Raw genomic sequence first — 22482 nt, forward strand, 5'->3', positions numbered from 1 at the left:
GTGGATCTACAGTATTAAGCTGAATCCAAACGCCCAATTCGAAAAAGGAGACTTAATTGGTAAATAAATTGCAACTTTTCTAAAAGGTCTCTGTGGCCATAATTTTAAAGAAAATATATGGATAATTTTAGACCTTTAAGCTGATCTCTCTAACTTACAATTCAATTTCTAAAACTGTCTTAATATCGACTATTTAGTCGAAAGGTCTGAAAAGCAATCATATTTTTGGTTGAAGAGTTTCGAAAACTTTTCCAAAATCTGAAAGATTAGATGTGTTCTAAAATCTTACTTGTCCTTAGATCTATTATGTTTGTGAAGTTGTCCTAAAGAGGCATAGTTCGTCATAGTGTACGATTTCCGAAAATATATCTCAGTTCTTTTCAACTAATCCACTGAAGTGTTAATTCCTGTTCCACTGTTCTTCTAGCCTAGGCTGGCTCCCTCGTCTACATTCTTATGTGAGCGCGTTTAACTCCATAGCTTGCCTAGCAAAGCACCTGAGGCGATTTCGAAGAGTATGCCTAATCCACTGCCACTTTCTGAAATCTCCATTAGCTTTTGTACTAAAAATAAGTTCAATGGAATACTTACAAAAATTCACTTATCTAGTTAGGAAATAGTCCAGGCGTCAGTTTGAAACTAATATTCAATTATAAACCAGGTACAGAGAGCATCTTATATTTTTATCAGTTCCAGTAAAAATCTGCTTCTTCTGTGTACCGAAGAATTTATTTAAATTATAGCCTTTTTCCTTATGGTCACCTCGGAGAAGAAAAAATTGGAAACTCATTAATTTAGCTGCCAAAAGGGCAAACATTTTTTTTTAGCATTATATTCTCAATCATGTCCTCTTAGCCTATTCTACATTCTACCAACCGTGTTGTAATCCAATTAGGTACATCATGTTCGTGCTCGATTGCGCTTAATGGACCATTCTTACCATTAAAATTCATCTCCGATATGGCCCGGGCTATATATTTGGAAGAGATAACGATAACGGCCCAACTTTAACTGCGTCAAAATGTCATTACGGGCAAAAACTTTCTCGTTTACAGTAACGACACACAGCAAACATAAAAAAAAGTTTAAAATCAACCGAAAAGGGGGGGGGAAGAGTAGGTCTAGGTATTTTCCAAATCGGTCCCCCAATGGAAAATATACTTTTCGTTTATCGGACCGGGCATAAAGAAAGTATAGGTTTGATGAAGTATTATAGATGCTGAAAAATTTCCGGCCTTTCGAAAATCATCGTCCTTCGTAGAATCCTTCGAACCTAACCTCTCCATCAGCTAGTCCTTGGACTAATACAGCGAACAGGTGATAATTCCGACGATAAATAACCAGTCGTTCAATATATGTACTCGGTACGTAGTTCAACCCGGCGGTGCGGACATCACCGGCTTCCGTTGTCGTCGATACCTTTTTCATGGACCCTGAGTGTCGATTAAGCGAAAGTGCCACTTGTATACTTCACAAAAATTAAAAAAAAAAAGTCCGTGAATTTCAACCCCCATTGTTCGCTATCCTTTACCAACATTTCCTCATTCTCTTTTTTACTATGGTTTGCCACCGGAAATTTGTTTCTTTCGGAAGTACGTTTTGGGTATAGCCAGCGCCGGCCGCCGGCCGCCGCCACCGGGGGTAGTACGAGTATGTGTGTATGTGCGGTCCGTAATGGATCATCGTGATTGGGGATAAGGGTAACTAGCAGGCAGGCAGTATAAGCTTCAACCTGGCAATCTATAAGGCAAACAAACAAGTCAGCTACATAGTCAGCCATCCAGTCGAGTATGGCAATGGTTCTGGCACTGGTCTGCCCACTGGACAGGACAATTAATTACCCGGTTGTAAAGTCGTTCCCGTATCCTTTGTTTGGTCTATGCTCCCGGTTTGCATAACTAATGATACAACTTTGTCCATCACATAAATTGTGGTATATTCCAAGAAAAACGTTACATAGCTTTGCATTCGTAAATTTAAAGAAACAAAAAAAGGACTTCCTCTCTGCACAAAAAGGATTCAACTATGATCTCTTCTATTAATTCGAATCACCTCCAACTCTTGAGAATGACAAACAATAATGATACCGAACTGAACCGAAAAGTAATCTTGGTGGTCATTGCCATGAACCCTCTTAATGAGCCACTCGTATCATAATATTGAACAATGACAGGACATGGGCTATAACATGCTGTTGCAGTTAATTCCATAATCGAATCCCTTGTAATCATCGCCATGATAATGACTATCATCTTTATCCTATCCTGATGCTGCTGATGGTTGCCCAAAAACGACTTCGACTACAACGATGACGACGACGACAATGGCGCCCGCAACTAAATAAGCAATAATAAGAAATAGCAGCAAAAAACTCCTGAACCAGGTCCTGGATGGGGATAAAAACTTTCTCAATAATCCTATAGACTCCATTATATTTCCGGCGGTGGATTTTTTTGTATTTTTCTACGGGACTGGCAAATGGGGTAGTTATATCCTCATTAAACGATTTGCAACAGGAGCAAGAAAAACTCGCAAGAAAAGGCCGTTAATTTCTTTTTATGAACCAGCTGGGAATCATTATATGCTGCTTGGAGTTGGCTCTGGAAGCACAGCAGCTAAGACCAAGACAAAGATAAACATCACCTTGGAGAGGACACACAAACAATGTCAGCAGGAAAATAAAAACAAAAGCAGGATAGCAACTGTAATGGCAATTATCTAGTTCATTCCTTCCGGGATGTATACGTAAAGTATAGTATAAGAGCGTGAATTGGTATGAGAAAGGCAGGGGTGGGGAAATGGAGTTGGGGGTTCCAAAAATTACTGAATTGCAGAATTTTTCCTTTTTCGCCAAGTGGTCGTTGAAGGACAATTTGGTCATCTACTTGACGTTGTCTTTAAGCACCTCTGAAACTGTGAATTGCTGTTCTGATTAATTCTTTATTGAGCTTGGATTGAAGGGGGTTGTCTTGTATTGTCTTAACTAAAAATAAAAACCACCCTTATTTAGTATTTTGTTGGGGGGTTAAAATTTCACCACGTTAAATGAATCACAAGAAATAAAACTATCATACGATATGAGGGTTGTTCAAGATGTGAAGGAAAAGAAAAAACAAAATAGCATAAATCTACACTCAGGAACTAGTTTCGATATTAAACCCAATTTAAGTTTAAGTTAATTCCAGTAATTTGGTGTGTTAACGTTGGTTAAATGAATAAAATATTATCGACACTTCTATAACAAAAATTCGTCTAAGTTTATAGTCTGCCGCCTCAATTTGAAATAAAATAAATATCAATATTGTCAACCAATGGTTTCAAAACAAAGAAGTCTTTGTATGACCGTTTTGCTCATTTCTTTCAAGCCTTTTATAATTATTATATTTTAACAAATATTGAATTCTTATACCCTGATTTCACTCCCTCGATTGATTTTAAACTATACAAAGTTTTTTTCAGAACACAAACTTTTGAAAAACTTAAAAGAAAATGAATTTAAAAAAAAAATTGGTTCTTTATAATGTTTTGACATTTATGTATCTTATAAATCTGTACACACTTTTTTGAACCATCTTACATCAATTCCGTTTAAATACTTAATGAATAACTGTAGACTAATCTTAAAACTTTTGGTGGAACGCCATCTTTTTGGCAATTCGGTCACTTAAAGACTTTATTTTGCTGTCAAGAATTCTTTGTCTTAAAATGAAAATCATGTAAAAAAGGGTACACAAGTTGATGTCCTGTATACTGATTTTGTTAAAGCCTTTGGTCTTTCAAAATCTAGAGATTTTGAGATTGAATATTACATTTTTACAGTAGTTAAATTCATATCAGTCTGACAGAAAACAAGCTGTTAAAATTGATGTGTTTTAAATTATATAAATGTGATTTAAGGTGTTCCACAAGGGAGTCATTTGGGTCCACTTCTTTTTATAATTGTTACTAAATATTCTATTTTTGAACGTTGTAAGTGCTTGATGCGAAAGTATTTACAGTACTTCATATCCACTTGAAGATTTCTTCTTAACGCAGTTGGATAGAAATGATTTTCTTTAAATGGTGCAACTACTAACATCTTCAGCTGATTTACACTTAGTGTACATTTTTAACCGAGTTGAGAGAGAAAGTTCTATACTGAAATAGTTGTTCATTTCTCATTAATTTTAAATATAAATTCTTTGATGTAAGTAAATGATCTTGGATACTTTTTGATTCAAAGCTTGACTTCAGATTTCATTATTTCATTATATCATTTCGAAGGTTGATTCACTTTTAAGTTTTTTTAAGTGGAACTACGAAGAGTTTAGCAATGCCCATTATTTGAACACCGTATAGATTTTTAGAGTTCTACCGCTTTTAGAATATTGCTGTGTCGTATTTTTAAAACAAATATTATTTTTAGAATCGAAAGAGTTTAAACAAGATTAACTTAAATGGACTATGTCTTTACTACAAAACAAATAAAGATGTTTTCTAATTTATTTAAAAATGTTTAAATGTCGTGGACAAGTCCTACGTATAGTGTTCATTGAAGATATTATTGATAGCAGAATTACTTCTTCTAAGCTACTTTTATCAATTCCATTCTATGTTCAATCAAGAGTTTTTTGCAGTAGAGGAAGACCGCTGATCAAGTGACGCGCACAAGTAGAAAGTGACCTCACCCAACTTAAAGTGCGAAACTGGAGACATCTATCTACGGACGGAGCTAGATTAAGAAGTTTTTTGGTTCACACAGCACTGAAGCACCACCTTAAGTAAGTAAGTAAGGCACTACCCTGGTGCCAATTTACTTAAATGTACGTTTTAGCAATTCTAAACCGTAATCATACTATTTTATTTTATTTTTAAAAAGTCCCTATCCGGGCGGCAATTCACGAAAAATTGTTCACAGTTTTTGGCTTTCTCATTCATTCCACTCATTTTCAGATACTGAATTGTTAAAAATGACAATCACATTTTTGACTAAATGTATTGTCTCACAAAATAATCTCACCACACTCTCATTACACTTCAATAAATCCCTACCCGGGCGCCAATTCACTAAAATTTTGTTTTTAGCAACAATCCATCAGATGAAGAAATCTTTGGATTGAGGAAAAACACATATTTTCAACAAAGGTACTTTTCTATCCCCATTGAAATCATTTTTATACATAAATAAGCTCCTACCCGGGCGCCACTTTAAGAAAATTGTATTTTTAGTTATTCTTGATAAAAAGAAAAATCAGGTCCTTTGAAGGCGATTGAAGTACACCTTAGCTCCACCCAGTTTCTTATTACATACCAAAAAAAAACAAAAATTTAACCACCTTGTAGAAATTCAACCACTTTTAAACAGCAAAATTATGCACGCTGCATAAATGCGACAACGACAATGACGACGCGCATAAATTAAAAATTTTATCTAAGAACTCTTTTTCGACATTCAAGTCGAGTTGAGTCGAGTGTCTTAGTCATGTTAATCAGAATATGATAATCGTTTGTCAGGATGTGGCGGGACAAATTTAAAATTAAAACTCAGACAAGTGGAACTTTATCCTGTTCGTTAGTCACCAGAGACTGTGACAGTAACAATTTTCCAACTGAACGCAAATGTATGTATTTGTATATTCCGAGGACAATTATTTTTTGAAGGGGGAACAAGGACTTTTCTGTCGTAAATGTTAATGGCTCATAGAGAAAGAGATACACTTTCTTAAACTTAAGTTTAAGTTTATATTCGAGCATCATAACGTTGCCGTATAGACAGAAGTCCAACTTAATTATTAATACCACATCAGAAGAAGAAGAAAACTTTTCCGGCTTTTATAAGTATATTTACATTGGTTTGGCATTTTGCAATGTGCGGTAGTTAGGTACATATACAAATCGAAACTATGATTCCCTCGAACTCAATTAAGTGTCAAAAAGTTTTTGCCTTTGCCTTCTTAGATTTGTTCAATTTATTTACTTTTATACTTGTACTCGTCCTCGCACTTCTTTTACTTTTGAGCTGATTCCTTGAGATTTTCTTTCAAGGAAAGATTAAGTTTTTCGGTCTTGAGATTGACACTTCTTGTTGTGTTTGGTTGACAAAGTGAAATGGAATCACTTAGGCATGTTATCATCGCAGTAACACCTGCTTGGAAGTATACGAGTATGTGTCCTCGAAAGTTATGCTATCAGAAAGTGGAATATGCCACTCATAATTAAATCACATAGACTTTGCTCTTTCAAGCAATTTGAAAACCTAAGGTATTAATTTCAAGTGCTCACTTTTATCCTTCCCCCCTTTGACACTCACTCTCACCCCTGAGGATAAAGTGTATTCGAATAACATATGAACTTACAGAAACTACTATATTATACGATACCTTTTTGGAAAAGTTAAAGTGTCTGCGAGTTGGCAGGGGCTTATAGCATGTATACGGTGTACGGAATAATCCTACCCGCTTAAGTAATTAAAACTGAAAGTGGGGAATTAACGAAAATAATTTAATCGCAAAGATAATGGGAAAGCATATATAAAATAAGAGGAATAATCACGATCAAGGTGATGGAGCTTTTATCTGAGACACATACTGAAGATAGGGGTATATCTTTGGGCATATGGGGATTTATCAGATATCCGAAAATGTATTTCGAGGGTTTGTGATTTTGTGAGCAGAATACATAAACGAAGAGCTAAATTGAAAGGAATATTATGGAAGTATAAAAAAATATGTGAGCATACATTTTAGCGCAGAACTGTGTGTCAAAAAAGTATCTTTAGTGTGTAGTTTTTTGACGACGAGGGCTAAGAAATGCAAATTGTTTTAGTCTTGGTCTCTTCACAATTTAAAGCCTTAAAATAAACTCTATAAATTGGGTGGCGTGACTGACAACTCTCAAATGTTGTTGTCAGGTATGGAAGGGACCTACAATTTAAAGCCGAATCCGAACTTAAAATTTGAGAAAGCACTTTTCATGACAAGATTTACTCTTTCAGTATTTTTCAATTCCTCGCAAGAGGCCAGACCCGTGAAAAAAACATTAGGTGGCATAGGCACTAGGCAGGAATGGAACCCAAGACCTCTCGCATGACAGTCTTTCGCACTAACGATCATACCAAAGGTACTACCTTGAAACCGTTAGATTATGTAAAAAGAGTACTTTTGACCTATTTTCCTAGACCGGAACAAACAACTGAACAGATTCTTCTTACAATTGTCCTTGAAATTTAAAGATAGCACTGGTTAAGGAGCTTTTGTTTCTGGCAATCAATTTCCATATCTACGAAGGGTTTGATGGCCTAGATTGAAATGCGACTACAAAATTCTTCTCATGAGTATATGTTACCCTCTTTAAAGAGTTTAAATCTTTCAAAATTAATTATATGACAAATATCTTACCGATATGGAAACTTCTTTTAAACTTGCCCCAAAAGGGTTTGGAAATTTATTTATATAAAACGGGAATCTAATGGCTACCCAGTAAATTTTACTTATAATAAAGATTACTTAGTTAGTACTTCAGAAATTTGTAACGCTTAGAAAGTCAGTAGTAACATCTTCCTTTCTTCGCATATTTGCACTATCTCTAAGCCCAAGTAAATTTCCAATCATTTGGAGAAAGGCATTTATCACAACAGTCAACAAGTTGTATGTAATAGTTTGATTCTGAACTTCAAGAACAATTTATGTAATCAACAACATGGTTTTATGCAAAAACGTACGACAATTACTACTTGTATTTTGGAATAATTTTTCAAAAGCTCTAGAACTCTGTTAAGACCTCGCCTGTTTTTACACTGATAATCCTAAAGCTTTTGACCAATTTTCTCTTGATATCATCACATTTAAGCTTTCATCTTTTATTCAAAACAGGTCTTATCAAGTTAAGTTGAGAAGTTCTTTCTTTAACTCTTTCATTGCCAAATCCGTAGTTCCCCAGGGTAGTCATTTAGGACCTCTACTTTTTTTCACTGATAATTCTAAAGTTTTTGACCAACTTTCTCATGATATCATCACATTTAAGCTTTCATCTTTTATTCAAAATAGGGCTTATCAAGTTAAGTTCGAAATTTCTTTCTATAACTCTTTCATTGCCAAATCTGGAGTTCTCCAGGGTAGTCATTTAGGACCTCTACTTTTTTTTCTTAGCTATCAATATGATTTACCCCTTTGTGTTCGATACAGTAACATTTTAATCTATGCGGATGCTTTGAAAATTTTCAAAAGTAAACAATCTATAAATGATAGATTACAACTCCAGGAGGATAATAACAGTTTTGTTATTCAGTGTAAAAAGAATGGACTAAACCTTAATCCATTTAAATGTCAGGGAATAACTTTCTCAAAAAAAACGTACTTCATGTTCATAGTGTTAAAGATCTTAGTGTTCTTTTTCAACGCTGGCAAAAACAACTGCGTAAGCTTTTTCATCTGTCCTACTCCTCAGGTCTCGTTCTGAGCGGATGGAAAACGACATTTGTCCAGCCTATTCCTAAAAAAGGCGAATCTTCCTCACCCTCTAACTACCGACCAATTGCACTTACATCCCTTCTTTCCAAGGTCATGGAAACGCTGATTAAATATCAGCTCAAGAAATATCTTGAAGATCGAAAGCTTCTTAATGACCGGCAATACGGCTTTCGTAGCAATAGGCCCACTGGTGATCTCATGGTTCATCTCACCGAACAGTGGAGCAAATCTTTACATCGTTTTGGAGAAAGTAAGATTATTGCACTTGATATTTCAAAAGCATTTGATAGGGTTCGACATCAGGCTCTCTTATCGAAAATGCATGCTTTCGGTTTTCATGAATCCCTGCTTCATTGGATTAGTAATTACCTATCGGATCGTTCAATATAAGTAGTATTGGATGGATTCAAGTCTGAACACCGTAAAATAAATGCTGGTGTACCCCAGGGCTTTGTTTTATCTCCAACACTCTTTCTCATTTTTATTAATGATCTTCTCTCTGCAACATCTAATCCAATACATTGTTTCGCTGACGATAGTACTCTTAGCTTTTCATATTCGTTTTCAGACTCACATCCCTCTTCTTCGGGTGTGGAACTGCAACGACAAAATATGATAAGCTTATAAAATTCCGATCTAAACAGTATTGTTCAATGGGGATTATAAAACCGCGTGGAATTTAATGCTTCGAAAACCCAATGCTGTCTTGTATCGTTAAAGCGAGATATACCCCCATTGCCATTATCCATGGATGGCATTTGCAACAATGAAACTGAACACCTCGATATTCTCGGTATGTGTGTCACCAACCACCTCTTGTGGAATTATCACATACGCGATGTCGCCAAAAATGCCGCAAGGTGTTTGGGTTTCCTTAGACGATGCAAGAAATATTTCACCCCTTCTGATCTGGCTGTTATCTACAAGACTTACATACGTCCAAAGCTTGAGTATAACTCCCATCTCTGGGCTTGTGCTCCTGCAACTTACTTAAGCCTCTTGGAAATTATTGAACGTAGAGCATTTAAATTAAATTGATTGATTGATTGTGCTCTAGTGAATTAGGCAGTTGCATTCCTCCCCTTAAACAGTTCAACCGTAATACTTGCGCTTCTAGGAATGGTCATTAGTATACCCTCGAGCCCAACTTCGGTCGTACTGTCAAATACAGAGATTCGTTCTTTAGCCGTACTACGCGAATGTGGAATGCCTTAACAGACTCTGTCTTTCCTAGTCATTGCAATATTCAGGAATTCAAAATGTTGAAAACGGTTTGTTTTTAAGATTTTAGATGATAAATCTATTTTGAAAGCATTTAATTTAGGGCTTCTCACATAACTACTGAACATTTCAAAAAATCATTTATACTGTTTTTAGAAGACATAAATTTGTACTTTCTAAAATCATCATACCATTATTATTGTAAATAAGTACTGCTGTGCCTTATATTGCCCTTAAAAACACCGTTTTTAACATCTTTAAAGAATCATATTTCAAATAAGAAATGTATATGACTGTTTATTGAACAGAAAAAAACATAATTACGTCGACCTGTGCAATCATCAAAACCGCCCATCGAACTGAATCCGCTTGATTTGGGTTAGAAGATCAGTCGAAATAATAATTTCTTGCTATTCGAATTTGCCTCGATGATCGAAGCTTGAATCGCATCGTTCCACAGTTTCTTGACACACAACCACGTATTGATGAACAATTTCGGAAAAATTGTAGCAAGTTAACAAATGATCAATTTTTTTCGCGAATGATATCAATGAACTTGAAGTATCAAAAGGTATCAAGAAGTCAGCAGCTGGTCAACGGCCGGCGTTAAAACGATAATTACTAATACTGGGCTTTTAGAAAAAATGACCAAAGAAGCTTATTAAAAAAAAACAGCTTGATGAAGATTCCCATTTTCATTTTCAAATCATGAACATTCATTTAATCGATTTCAATCCCAATTTCATCGAATATTCCATCGAAGCATCAATAAATTGCATCTAAAGGTCTGAAGCAAATATTTTCTAATTTTCTTCTTTAGACCAAACTCCAACTTTTATTATTTGTTTTCTTGAAATTGCGAAAATTGTAAAGTATGTTTTTAAAAGAATCAAACAAAAACACATAAATAAGTTACTCCAAAAAAAAACAATTCATTTTAATTGACGCCAAAGTTAATTAAGAAACCAACTTTTGTTTTTCCAGTTTATTCAAGTGGAAAATGAAATCATTTCGTATTCGCGTTATCCAACCAAGGATAACCCCTTTGGAGACATCATCATCATCTTATAGACTTTGAATTTCACATTTTGGTTGTAATCCTTTTTCGAATTCTTATTATACGCGATTTTATAAACTTTCATAACCGAGCGACGTACTCAAGATACTTATCTTTGGGATTTGGATGCAGGACGTAGAACGTAGAACGAACGAAGGACGTACTAGGTGGTAGCGCAAGGAAGTGAAGTGACACCACAACAACAAATAACAATAATATTACGAGATTTTTCGTGGGGTTGTTTAATTTCATTTTAAGCACATGCAAAATGTGCCGCTGCTGAGGTGGAGTACACTGAACCAAAAAGGTACGTAAATATAATTAAAAAGTTCGTTGAGACAATGAATATAGTGATGGAATTTGTCCAATAAACATATTAATCGTGTCAGTGAATTATCGTTTATTATTCTCCATTTCCGGCTGAAAATTTTACAAACAATTTAAAATTTTCGTTTATAACCACAATAAACTGAGTTTATTGATTTTGATAAATCCATTAATTAAAATAAACAACCGTTTATATTTTCGTTTATAATATTAATAAACCTGTTTATAGCCTTAATGGACAGAGTTTTTTATTTTTAATAAATGCGTTCATAAATATAAAAATTAAAAATAAATAAATTGGGTGGCGCAAACAGTCCTTTGAGAACCAGGGCCTAGTGACTTACAACTCTCAACCATTCCTGTGTGCGAGTAATGTTGTCAGGAATGGAGGGGACCTACAGTTTATATGCCGAATCCGAACGGCTAATTTGAGAAAGCACTTTTTCATGACAAGAGTTACTCTTGGAGAATTTGTCAATTCCTCGCAAGAGGCAGTACCCGTGAAAAAACTTTAGATGGCATAGGCAGGGATCGAACCCAAGACCTCTGGCATGACAGTCCAACGCACTAACCATCATGCCACGGGTACTTCATAAATATAAACAACCGTTTATTATTTCCGTTTATAGTATTAATAAACCCGTTTATAGCCTCAATGAACACAGTTAATTAATTTTAATAAATGTGTTTATAAATATAAACAACCGTTTATTATTTCCGTTTATAATAATAATAAACCTGTTTATAACCCCAATGAACACAATTCATGAATATTAATAAATGCGTTTATAAATATAAACAACCGTTCATTATTTTCGTTTGTTATATTAAAAAACTCGTTCATTGCCTTAATGAACAAAGTTTATTGATTTTAATAAACGCGTTCATTAATATAAACAATTTATTTATCAATCCTGTTTATAATATTAACAAATAAGTTTATAACCACAATAAACAAAATTTATTGATTTCAATAAATTTGTTTACTGCGTTTATTAAACCCATTTTTTACATTAACAAACAGGATTATTAAAATAAATCCCTTTTTTCAGGAGGATTTACATGGCTGCAAAAGCTTATTACTTTTGCCATACTTTTACCATATATCGTCAAAAGCGTGTTTTTTGACAAAACATAGTAAAGTTATGGGAAAAATGATGACACTTTTTCAGTCGTGTAAGTCCAGCATAAGATTGATCTAAAACGTATAAAAGAAAACATTCATATTAATATTGTTTAAAAAAAAGTTTCCAACTTCCGGTTACAAACCTGTTTACAGCGCCAATGAGTGACTTCATCCTGGATCTCACTATCGAAGTCTATGCTGAAAATTATAAAAATCTGAAAATAAAGAATTCCGAACTAATAAAAAGGATCTAGTTAATTTAATTTTACAATTTTTATTTTTTGTAGTTAAGTTCATTTATCAATAAATGAGTCCTTGCGTTCATTTTATTTTTAAAATATTGTGTCTCAATTGATGATTCCATGTGATATTCGATTGCTTGGATCGTTGCACCGACCCAAACAAACGAATTCTGGGAGTCCTTGATGGTAAATCGTAAACGTTTTTTTCTCCTCTTTGTATTTCCTCACAACTTTTTGGAAAGGCACAAAATACCCATTTAGGGCCCAGAGTAAAGCTCAATCTTGAAAATCTGAGAAATATAAACAATTTTATTTAAAACATTTTTCACATCATCGATTAATAAAAAAATTAGTTTGTTTATTATAATTTAACAAAATTGTTTTGCGAATAGTTGTTAATAGCTGTTAAGCAACATAGTAAGTCTTGACATAAATTTTTTGAAATATTGTGTTTCGATAAAACCCAGAAATGAGGAACAAGGGATTGGGTAATGAAAATTAAAAAGGTAAACAAATTTAACAAATATCTATTGCTCTCAAAAAAGCAGTAGGTATTGTTATATCAATAATTCAATACTAATTAAACTACGTATGTACATTAATACTGTATCCGGTATGTAATATAATTTATTTATTTTATATCATGCTCAGATAACAATTTACTTTTATACCGTTGGTATCATTGGCGGATCCAGGGGTGGGTGGTCGTAGGGGTCATGACTCCCCCTGGGAGATAATTTAATTGCTTTTTCGTAGGAATACCTTTCAATTAATTTTAAATTATTTATTTTTTGTACATATATGAAAACAATATTTGTATTTTACTTCCTTACACTTTGTTGCTAAAAGTACTACTTTTGACTAAAGATTGGACCGAGAACATAATATGAATCGGAGATAGCCCTATTCCAAAAACACAGCACAAATTCATCAACTTTTGACCAATGGACGATCCAGGGGGGGAGGTCATATGAGCCATAAAGCTTATACAGTTAAGTTGTATAAGTAAAGATTTTATCAAAAGATTTGTTAGTAATTTAACGACATTCACCAAAAAGTGGTTTGCTGTCAAAAACCCCCCAATAAAAAGTCTTGATCCGCCCTTGGTTGTTATAAAATATTTTACAAATATAAACAAATTGTTTGTTCTGTGTTAAGATGAGAAGACCCAAATCCAAAATATTAAAATTATAAAAACGAAATATATTACTCACTGTTAGGTATTGTGCATATTAATGCTTCATTTGACAATTTTTCCAACACTTTCAATATGGTTTTTTCCTTCAATTTGTTGTCATTTAAAAGGAAGTTCAAAATTTGGGGCTGTATTTGTTCGCAATTTTCAAGAACTGGACCAGCGTTTTGGTGCAAAAAACAAAAATCCATGTCAATCTAGTTAATGAAGTCACAGTTTTATTATAAGCATATGGCATGCAACAAATATCTTACTTACCATACGATAGCCAATTAGGCATTTGTATTGCGGCCATTTCAAAAAAAATTCGGTAGTAGAGCTTGAGTTTCTTAAATCCAATAACCTTCGATTTGTACAAGCTTTCCAGCATCGATCTAACGCTTCTCCCGCTAAATTATCATATTTTAAACAGCAATATTTTTTAAAAGATAGGAGTTGTTTTAAGTCAATATCTGTAATTTTTAAAAAGATATTAACGTCGAAAAAAAAGTTTTACCAACTAATGTTAATTTTTGTTCAGGTTTTTATTTTTTTTTGTAAAAAAACTGTCAATTCGATTTTTATCAAAATTTTAAAGCATGTTGAAAACAATATTTTTTCAAGGTTTAAGTTGTTTTAAGTCAATATCTCGAACTATTGAAAAGTTATTTTCGTCAAAAAAAATTTGTTTACCAACTTATGTTAATTTTTGTTAAGTTTTTATTTTTTGTAAGAAAACTGTCAATTAGATTTAGACGAAAAAAACGTCGCGAACGTACAAACGTGTGAAATTTTATGGATGTAAATAGATGAAATAGATAGAATAGAAATGAGATGAGAATTAAAAAAAAATGTGTAGTTTACTGACGCGCGCCGCGCCGCCGAAGAGTTGCTCGTGGCGGTATGCAATCAACAGATGGCGAAACCATTTTGTTGGTGTTGCGCGTTGCATTAAGGAGATTCGCAATTATAAAAATAATAACTAATAATATGACTAATAATAATATCTAATAATAATAACTAAGAAATAACTCACCTTATTAACTAATCTAATTGTTAGCTGATGCACAAATACTTTTTTAATATGTTCACTTCACTTTTCTAAATGTTCACTTCAAACCACTTTTTCGTCTCGGCTTCTTTTGCGAAATTATTTGCATTCTATTCGTTGTTGCTCGTTGAAATTCGGCGGCACTTCATTTGTTCGTTCAGTTCGGCAAAAAAACTTCTTACATTGAAAGTATTGTTAAGCTCCGTTTATATTGCCAATTTTCAAAGAAATGCTCATATTTTTTAGATTGGAATTTGATAGTTAATTAATGGTTTATTTAAATTAATAAACAAGTTGTTTATTTATATAAACGAGTTTATAAACGCAATAAACGATTAATTGATTTTAATAAACATGATGTTTCTCATTTTTACTCCGTTATGTTTATCAGACGCTTCGTTCAATTTGTAAACAACCCCCACGAAAATTAATAAACTGTTTATTGCCATAGTAGTAATTGGGTTAGTTAAAATCAATGAATATGGTATTTATTTATTCTATAATATATTGCCGACTTATACCACGTGTTCACTCGAACAAAAGAAAAAAATAGGAGAAAGGAAAACTTAAATCAACATTTATTTGAAAAAAAAATAGCTCATCACATTAGGAGGATTAAAACTAGATATAAAAAGATGGCGATCGAGTATACCTTAAAAATGTAAGAACTTGGTCAAGCTAAGATAAAAGATAAAATCTATAGTTATTCTTAGAACATTTAAGATATGAGTATTTTAATAAAAATTAAAATAACTATCAAGTAAATTGGTTTTGGCTTACCTTATTTTTAACAACACTGTACCTACACAAATATTATTATTACTATTTTTAATTTTATTATTATTATTACTGTTAATATTATTATAACTTAATTGATACATAAAATAAATACCAGTATAAATAAATAATTTGCGATTGCTGCCAGGAATTTACGCTTGCACACAATAACACAGCAAACACTGCAAAAAACAAATGTTTGTAAATCTGAACGAAATTTTAGCGAAATTCTACACACCTTGTTTTTTATTCTTTTTTACAATTTTAATAATAAATACACATTTACGTACCATGTAATCATGAACGTTCGTGCTTGCCAAAAGATGAAACAACCAAAAAACGAATCGTGTAATCAGACGCTTATTCGATCACTCAGTCATAGAAGATAAAACATTATAAAGATACAAATCCTTACGTTCCGTAAATACTACCGTAGATGTGTATATTTACAATGGTTAATCTATGGTATTACATTTTCTTTGGAGTGCTGAAATGGGCTTAAAGTTTCCTTTGACCCTTTGTATATATGTTTTAACTTGAAATAAGTTTGGTTTGGCTGGTTAATGTGAGGAGGTACGGGTAGAAGTAGAAGTTGATATGAGATGTGTGACATTCAACATTTTTTTTTATAAAGGTGTGAGTAAGAGAAATGCATTATAGTTGGACACTTCACAAATTAAATTAGTCTCAAAAAATGTTTGCTCTTGTTCTCACACTCTGAGTTCACATTTCTGGGAATCATGTATACTGTAGGTATGACATATTACGATTCCCAGCAATTACATTTTAAATATTGAATAAAAGGATTTTTAGGAAAAAGTGTGAACTCTGCATCTAGGTAAAAAATACAATTTTTCGTTAAATTTTAAAAAACAATTTATTATTTTTGATAAATTGTTTATTATATATAACAATGATTAATTGAAAACACTGCCATCTACAACACACATGGTAATTACACCCAGCTTACATTACTTTTATAATTAAAATAGTAAGGAAGCCCAGAAGATGCCAACGATCTAATATAACAATTATGAATGAAAATACTAATTGAAGGCTTGTGTTTTTGTTTCGTATTTTAATGTCTTTAATTGTAAGTAGAAAACTCTATATTATGATTTTATTAAGCTCTTATGATTCCTTATCATATAATATTAAATGCAAATGTTTCACATTAAAATTTAACTTAAAGATCGTTTTTATCAAAAAATGGTCTGCTTACATAAAATATAAAAGTACTTAGCCTAAATTATTACCTATATAGAATTAAACTCTAGGACTAGGACTTTTGCATTTATAAACGAGTTATAAATATAAATAAAACTCATCACTGAACATTTTACTTATTTTGAATGCAGCGTTACTGCGATTCACAAGAATTCGTATAAAATGATATGAAGTTTAGCAAAATACCTCATACAATTTCATAAAAATAATGTTTTTCGGCATCGTAAAGTTTAGTTCCGCTGAGTTTGAGCGCAGTGTTATCTTTATGATTTGATAATTGATTGATTCAAGGAATCAATTTCATTTTTGGAGGTTGGGATATAATAATTAACAATTTGCCTCTTTATAATGTTGTTCATAGCAACAATAAATGGTTCACTATTTTCCAATTACCAAAGTTTATTGTGTCAGTGAATAAGTTTATACAAAATAATAAATTGCTTGTAAATTTTCCAATTCGTCTATTAATAATGTTGTTCATTACAACAATAAACAGTTTATTATTTTTTAATTGCCAAATTTGCATTTGGCAGTGAATAAGGTTATAAAAAATAATAAACTATTTGTAAATTTAAGAATTGGTTGTGATATTAGATGAAGGTTGGGATATAATCTTTAATAGTCCCCTTTCAAACATTTTGTTTATTGTGGCAATAAACGATTAATTATTTTTAATAACAAAAATGTTTGCGGCAATCAATAGAGTTATTAATTTTAATAAACGTTGATTAAGTGCTTTATTTTTCATTTAATTAACAGCTGTTAATAGTATAAACAAACGATTATCAAACGCTGAATTTTTTTTTAATAAACCGTTCACTCCGACAAGAAAAAGTTTGTTGTGACAATAAATAAGCAGTTAATAAACGCCGTTTTTTATATTAATGCACGTTTGTTTTTTCAGTGTAGAGTGGAATGGAGGGGGTTATTATATTGTAATAATGTTATTCCTTCATAAGGACATACTGGCTTCCAAACAAGGAGTATACATATTTATTTTCTACAATCCCTTTTAGAATGCTTAGCAGATATACTTTCAAGAGTACAATGGGAGAAAAGTATCTATGTATTGTTTGTGCCTGAGATCGCTTAATGGCTCCCTGGGGAACTATAAAAGATAAATTAATTGGGGGTTAGAGTTAAGTGAGTGCTTGGTTAAATATTTTGATCATGTTGTGGCCATAACCAAAGAGTGAATGCTTAGATAAAACATTTGTAAAATCGACTCAGATGAGATTTATTTGACAGAAAATTCTCAAGGTTTTTAATTTGTACATCATGTGCTACAACTTCATTCCTTACAAAGGTGGGTCTATCTAAATTAAATTTGAACTGGGGCATTTCAAATGTGCACACCACATTAAAAAATGGACTTTCTTCAATTCTGGGAACATATGAGAATGAATGATTACATTCGACTTAATGTGTTTTCTTTATTTTAATAATATCGAGTTACACTTTCCATGAAGGTTGATAGATTAGAGCTTTTGAAAATGTTTCCCGGCAGACGTTGCCGAAAATAATGAGTTTATTTAGGCGTTTCTGGACTTTTAAAAAAACCACTTGTTATTGGTCTCATGCGGAAGTCCTTGACTTCCTGAGTTTAAAAACAGACGTAGACCAATCAAATATATTGGAATTAAAAGCATTTCTATACCAGAATATAATCATTTTTTTTAAATCCTTTGAAAGGGAACAGCGATTTTTTTCAATTTAATGTTTAGTAATGGGATTTTGAGATAAACCACTTCTGTTATAGTACGTTAACAGAAAGATATGAAGTCTAATAAAATTTAAAAAATAGCAGCAGAAGTTGAAGAGGTGCAAAAATTTTGGCAACTGCAATTTAATAACCTAGTTTCCATAGGGTGGCGTACGAATGGTCGACAAAAAAAATGTCGACTGGCCAACTGAAAACTTTACAGACTCTTAAAATGTCGACTGAAGTTTGATCGACAGAAAAAAAAGTTGCCCATTTAAATGTCGACTATAAAAAATGTCGACTGAAAAGTTGTCGGTTAAAATGTCGACTGTTGTAAAGAAAAAAACAAGAAACTCTCTCTTTAATGTGGAAACTCAATTTTATTTTTAATTCAATGATATACTATACACATCGGTTCATACAAAAATACAAATTAATAATTTCTTTAAACAAAACTTTTACAGTTATCTGAAATTTCACAGTTAACCGATAGTTACTTGTTGATCGACAGTGACAAAGTGAATGATGTTCACATGCATGCGGCGCCGCATCAATCGACTTTTCGACAATCGACATTATAATGGTCGACTTTTTTAAATCGACATTTTAAAAATCGGCAAATCGTACCCAACCCGTTTCCATATATGCCCAAAAATTACTCTAAGCTCTTAATTAGACTTTTTTCTAGTTGATTTTAAAAAACCGAATAAGCATTATTTATTTCCTTAGCTGATTTAAAATTCTAACTTTATCTTCTTAACTTTTATTTATTTATTCATGTTTTTCTAGGCTTAAAGCGGTAAGTTAAAAAAGAGGGGTTTGTTGTTACCTAAAATTGTGTGTTGTTAAACTACAGATGTCTACTTATAAATTACAAGAAATATAGGCAAAAGCTTTAAGAAACGTCAATTTTACCGTCCATTTACAGTTTTCGATTAGTCGATTATAAATATGAGCAACATACTACATGCTTTACATTTAACAGGTCAGTGCAACTTCTTTAACACTCTTGAGCACTTCTAAGTGGGCACTTCGCAGAAAGCTACTTTAAAATCTCCTTCTTCTTCACAATTGGAACTATCTCTTCTCGAAGTCCTTCTTACTGACCTACAGCAAACAAGCTGTATTAAAAACTCGAAAAATCGGATTCTTGATTTAGTCTTTTCTTCTGACGCTTTTAGTACTCTTGTTTTAGAATCTAGATCAGGAAATACTAATATTGATAAACATCACCCCCTTTGGACTTTTTATTTTGACTTAAGTAATCACCTTACTGAACACTGTAATTCCTTTTATTGCTTATATAATTTTGATTTCAGAAGAGCCAATTTCCAGCAGGTGTATGAAGATTTAACTATTTCTAGAATTGCTGATACATTATCATTTTCTCACATTGACGAAGCAGTTTAAACTTTTTACCTTTTGAACCCCTTCCGTTCTTATTCAAACTTTCTCTAAAAACAGGCCAATTTCCCAGTATATTGAAGAAGTCATTTCTAACACCAATTTTTAAGAAATATAGATAACAAGGCGAATATAAGCAACAACAGGTCCAATGCAAAGTTTTCTTGCATTCTTGAAGTGTTTGAACAAGTTGTTTTTGAAAGTGTAGCATTTTTTAGTAAGAATCTCATTTACGAACAGCAACATGGTTTTGTGAAAAAAAGATCAACCGTTACAAATATCCTCACATTCTCAGATATATGTCCAAACGCTTTTGAACAAGGTTATGAAGTTGACTGTGTAGTGTGTATGCACTGTCTTTTCTAAAGCTTTTGACTGACTTAGCCACGGAATTATTTTATTTAAACTTAAAGCTCTTGGTTTTCCACCTTTTTCTTAGCTTGGATAAAATCATACCTTGAATACAGATCCTATGAGGTAAGATTTAGAATTTGTCATTCAGAACCTTTTGTTGCTCAATCTGGTGTTCCGCAGGGAAGTCATCTTGGCCCTTTTCTGTTCATCCTGTATATTAATGATGTATCGTCATCTCTATGCTCAAGTGATGTTCTCATTTTTGCTGACGACATGAAGATTTTTAAAGTAATAAAATCCATCCATGAACGTATTCTTTTACAAGCCGACATTGATAGTTTCACATTTTTGTGTGGGAAAAATAGCCTTTGCCCGGTAGTGTATTTAATTATTGTATATCACAGCAAAAACTCTGTCGCGTCTCCACATTTTAAGATTTAGGTGTTCATTTCTGTTCGAACTTAGTATTTACACATCACCTTAAATTAAATGTATTGTTAATAAAGCAAGTTCGCAGGTACGGACTACTTTTTACGAAATTCATAGTAAATGTATTGAATCAATTCAACATAACTTCATTCGCTTTGCCCTAAAGGGTCTTTCTTGGGATGATCCTTATGATCCCTATGAACATAGTATTCGGCTTCTTCAAATGCAATCTCTCCATCAAAGGCGTGTTAATAATGAGTTTTTTTTCATAAACTCATTAATGGTGAAACTGATGCACCTTATTTGCTATCTTGTGTACATTTGAATTACCGAGGCGGAACTCATCACCTAAGTTCTTTTGATTTTATACATAATGACTTCCATAGAACTAACTATATGAACAAATGAAGATTTATGTCAAATGAGCATTTAATATAACTTAAACTGTTTATCGATAGATTTAAATTTAAATAAGGTCGGCTTAAAGTCATGGTTCAGAACCAGTGCTCCACTATCATGAACGTTTTCATTTTATTTTTTGTTCTGTAAAAAAAAAACATATTTTAGTCATCGGTAATTTATCCAGAAGACTAAATAGTCCGAAATCCGAAATTCCAAAAAATAAGAAATCCAAAAGTTTGAAAAGTTCACCGGAATTTTTTTTTTAATTGAAACTTTACAGTCCAGTAATGGACTATGCAGTTACAGATCCTGTAGCTTTAATTGTTGAGAGCGTGGTCGATAATGTTGGTCAAAAATCGAACAAATCCCGACACTTCTTCAGTTTTTACGTTTATTTATGACTTTAAGCCTGTCGTCCCTAGTTTTAGGTGGGGGGTGAATTTTGTAAAGCAAACATTTTTTGGACATACAAAACAACTTCCAAAAGCTTTGACAAAAAAGTTAAGGTATTTTAAAAAAACATAACTTGAAGTCAATTTAAAAAGTCATTTCACTTAAAGTCAGTCTCCTTGACTTTATAAAGTCTTTAAAGTCACTTAAAAGTCAATTTTGAATGCAAGTTAATTTTAAAAGTCAATTAATCATTTAAATTAAGACCTGAATAAATCCTGATGTTCTCAATGCTGATTCCGCTAAAGACCAGTCCGAATCTCTTAATGAGGTAGAAATAGCAAATTATATGGAACCAGTGGATCCGAGCTTAAATTGTTTTGAATTTCGAGTTGTTGAAGAAGCTGATTTAGTAGACAATATTTTAAAAACTAAATCTAAAGCCATGGGGTTTGATGAAATACACCCCTCGTTTATTAAAACAAAACTACCTCAGATACTTCCCACCCTCACTCATATTTCCAATGCAATCATTACGACAAGGTCTTTTTCTCATACCTGGAAAGTTGCAAAAGTAATTCCTGTGATCAAGAAACCTGCCACCTGATCAAGAAAACATCTCCCAAAAACAGAGCAATTTCGATTTTCCATTTATTTCAAAAGTCTTAGAACTTTTAAATAGCCAGATCTCGATTTTTTTTTAAATAGCATTCTCTTATGTGTTAATAAATCCGGTTTTAGAATAAATCACAGTTGTGTGTGTAACATATGATCTAAGAAGTGCTGTTGACCATGATCAAATATCATTTTTAGGGTTACTTGACTTCTCTAAAGCCTTTGATATGAATAATCACGATTCCTTTCTGGGAGAAAACAAGCTGTCGTTGTAGATAAACATGCTTCAGGATTGCTGGATCTTTATTCCGGAGTTCCCCAGGGATCAATACTAAGACCATTGCTATTTTGCATTTGAATTAATGACCTTCCAAGTTATGATTGAAAACGGTGCTTACCTACTTAATGAATACTTGTATAACATTTATCGTTAGTCTGACGAGAATAACTTGAGGTTGAACCCAATAAAATCTAAATGTATGATAATTTAAAAACATAAGCTTGATCTCAGTTATTTTCCACCCATACAAATTGTCA

The 22482-nt window shown here is 32.6% G+C and overlaps 1 long non-coding RNA gene across 3 annotated transcripts; it reads right to left on the reverse strand.

The window, feature by feature from the left end:
- Positions 1 to 12432: 12432 nt before the first annotated feature.
- On the reverse strand, positions 12433 to 14740 carry LOC129947755 (uncharacterized). Of its 3 annotated transcripts, none has more exons than XR_008781758.1 (4): positions 14631 to 14740; positions 13874 to 14067; positions 13635 to 13812; positions 12433 to 12710 (listed from the first exon to the last, which is right to left on the reverse strand). It is a non-coding gene; the product is annotated as an uncharacterized LOC129947755 (long non-coding RNA). The 3 variants fall into 3 exon arrangements; XR_008781759.1 differs by having other exon boundaries at positions 13874 to 14004; positions 14631 to 14737; XR_008781757.1 differs by lacking the exon at positions 14631 to 14740 and adding an exon at positions 14288 to 14411.
- Between the last annotated feature and the right edge of the window lie 7742 nt (positions 14741 to 22482).

Source organism: Eupeodes corollae, chromosome 2, assembly GCF_945859685.1.
Source record: "Eupeodes corollae chromosome 2, idEupCoro1.1, whole genome shotgun sequence".
NCBI classification, from domain to species: domain Eukaryota; kingdom Metazoa; phylum Arthropoda; class Insecta; order Diptera; family Syrphidae; genus Eupeodes; species Eupeodes corollae.